Raw genomic sequence first — 3,505 nt, forward strand, 5'->3', positions numbered from 1 at the left:
CCATATACCGGAGGTGGTGGGTTCAAACCCAGCCCTGACCAAAAACTGTAAAAATTAATAAATAAAATAAAGGAACATATCTAAAAACTGACACCTAGGGCAGGATAACCTTTTTTTTTTTTTTTGAGACAGAGCCTCAAGCTATCCCCCTGGGTAGAGTGCCATGGCATCACAGCTCACAAAAACCTCCAACTCCTGGGCTCACGTGAGTCTCCTGCCTTAGCCTCCCAAGTACCTGGGACCACAGACGCCCGCCACAACGCCCGGCTTATTTTTTGGTTGCAGCCGTCATTGTTTTGGCGGAGCCCGGGCTGGATTCAAACCCGCCACGTTAGGTGTATGTGGCTTGCGCCTTAGCCACTTGAGCCACAGGCACCAAGCCGTAACTGTCACTTTCAATGCCGGCACTAGACTTTTTGTCGCCACTATAAAATATAAATAATACGAGTACTGTCTGCTAAATTCATGAAATAAATAAATAAATAAATTACCTAAATTATCTGAATAGCTGATTTGTTGACATCACTTGTTTAACTAGCGCTAGCACGCAGTACAATGTGTATCGTCTGAGAGACAGTTACAAAATGTTTTCGTGGTTGCCAATGTCAAAAAATGCATTGTTCATTAAGTCCAAACAATGGTGGTTGAATTCTAACACCTGATCAACGATGCAAACTTTGATAATCAGTTCTCAACAATTATTTGTTATTATTAAAGTTTAACATTATAAAATTAACAAAAATAATATAAAACTCATATCCTGGTGAAATAGCCACATGGCAGTGTTGGGACCAGAATTGCCGTTGAGAGACCACCACCACACACCTAAAGACAAAAAGCGCTTTATTTTAGGGTGACCAAACGTCCCGCTTTTGAACAATTTGTCCTGTGTCCCACGGTGTTTTAAAAAAGTCCCAATTTTTGGAAAGAATGCTGGGGATGTGGGAGAACAAGAAGGGAATATACGGTTTTCGGCTGCCATGTGGCTATTTCGCCAGAATGAGTTTTATACTATTTTTGTTAATTTTATAATATTAAACTGTAATAATAACAAATAATTGCTGAGAAGTGATTATAGAGAACTGCTTATCAAAGTTTGCATTGTTGTCAGGCCCTGCCCTGCCTGCCCCGTTCCTAGCCCGGCCCCTGCCCCCCCCATGTTGTCCCGCCTTACCAATGTTAAAATCTTGTCACCCTACTTTATTTTGCAAGCATATGCCTGGGCCACTCCTCCTTTCAGTGTGGCTGGAGGAAGGGCGACCCCCTAGTGAAGCCAGCTGAGGTTTTTAAAACCTCATAGCGGAATTTCATCGGGAGTTTTGTCAGACGGGGCTGCTATTTGCTGAACTGTTTATGGTTAGGGACCCTCTAGAGAGGTGGGGGCTACTTGTTTGTTCCAGACAGTTCGGCTCCCAGAAGCGAGCTCCTTCAGATACCGATTCCACTTGGGCTGGGCGACCTTGCCCAGGAGGAGAGTAGAGAGTTTACATTAGCCTTTTCATTTCCAAATGAAGTTACATTAACCTGTTCATTCCCAAGTGGAGTTACATTAACCTTTTCAGCAGCCAAAACCCGTATATTCCCCCATTCTCCCGCCGTTCCCTAGCTTGTCGCGCATTCTTTCCAAAAATCGGGACTTTTTAAAAAACGCCACAGGACGCGGGACAAATTGTTAAAAAGCAGGATGTCTGGTCACTTTACCCTTGGCAAAGTACCATGGTGTCACAGCTCACAGCAACCTCAAACTCTTGGGCACAGCAATTCTCTTGCCTCAGTTTCCCAAGTATAGCCCAGGGGCTATAGGCACCTGTCACAATGCCCGGGTATTTTTCAAGATGGGGTCTTGCTATTGTTCAGGCCTGGAACTCCCGAGCTCAGGCAATCCAGCCATCTCAGCCTCCTAAAGTGCTAGGATTATAGGTGAGAGCCACCTTGCCTGGCCCTTTGGGGTTTTTGTTTGTTTGTTTTTGAGGCAGAGTCTCACTCTGTCGCCCTCAGTAGAGTACTGTGGCGTCACACCTCACAGCAAACCTCAGCCTTTTGGGCTCAAGCAATTCTCGTGCTTCAGCCTCCCAAGCAGAGAGCATTGTATAGCCTGGCACAGGGTCTGGCACATAAGTACTCAGCTAAGTACTTATTAAATGAATACTATCAAATATGCTTTTTGGTTTTTTTTTTCTTTTTGAGCAGAGTCTCACTTGGCCACCCTTGGTAGAGTATTATGGCATCTTAGCTCACAGCAACCTCAAACTTGGGTTCAAGGAATCCTCTTGCCTCAGCCTCCCAAGTAGCTGGAACTACAGGTGCCCACCACAACGTCTGGCTATGTTTTAGAGACGAGGTCTCGCACTGGCTCAGGCTGTTCTCTAACCTGTGAGCTCAAGCAATCCACCCACCTTGGCCGCCCAAGTGCTGGGATTACAGGTGTGAGCCACCATGCCTAGCCTGCTTTTTTTTTTTCCTTTATCCAGAGTCTCACTCTGTTGCCTGGGCCACAGTGCCTTGGCATCAGACAAGCTCATAGCAACCTCAAACTCCTGGGTTCAAGTGATCCTTCTGCCTTGACCTCCTATATAGCTGGAAGTACAGGCACTAGCCACAACCCCTGGCTTAGGCTGGTCTCCAACTCCTGAACAAAGGATCTTCCTGCCTTGGTCTCCCAGGGTGCTAGGATTACAGTCAGGAGCCACCATGCCTGGCCTCAAAAGTGTTTTGTAAAAGTAACCAAGGGTGCAAGTACCCTGGTTCACACCTATAATTCCAGCACTTTTTGTTTGTTTGTATTTGTTTTTTTTGAAACACAGTCTCACTATGTTGCCCTTGGTTGAGTGCTGTGGCTTCATAGCTCTCAGCAACCTCAAACTCTTGGGCTTAAGCGATTCTCTTGCTTCAGCCTCCCAAGTAGCTGGGACTACAGGTGCCTGCCACAAAGCCCAGCTATTTTTCTGTTGTAGTTGTCATAGTTGTTTAGCTGGCCCAGGCCAGGCTCGAACCACCAGCCTCAGTGTATGTGGCAGGTGCCTACTCACTGAGCTAAGGAGCCAAGCCTAATCCCAGCACTTTGGGAGAGCAAAGCAGGAGGGTTGCTTGAGCTCAGGAGTTCCAGATCAGCCTGGGCAACATAGTGAGACCCCACTTATAAAAAACACTTTTTAAAAAAATTAGACAAGCATGTTGGATCCTGTCTGTGGTCTGAGCTACTTGGGAGGCTGAGGCAGGAGGAACACTTGAACCCAGGGGTGGAGGTCACACCTATGATCACACCACTGCACTCCAGCCTGGGTGAAAGAATGAGACACAGTCTCCGAAATTAAAAAAGACACCCTCCCCTCAATATGAATTTGTCCTTATACATGAAATGCTCTTATCTCCTTCCTCCACTTTGAGAATCATTGATGAGGAGTGAACAAATCACAAGCCCGGATAATATGCAAAGTTGGGATTCACTAGAAACAGATGACCTGAAGATGTCAAAGGTGGAAGGAAAGCTAGAAGTTGAGTCAGT

This window comes from Otolemur garnettii, unplaced genomic scaffold (assembly GCF_000181295.1).
Source record: "Otolemur garnettii isolate 467f Iridium unplaced genomic scaffold, OtoGar3 scaffold00104, whole genome shotgun sequence".
Lineage (NCBI taxonomy): Eukaryota > Metazoa > Chordata > Mammalia > Primates > Galagidae > Otolemur > Otolemur garnettii.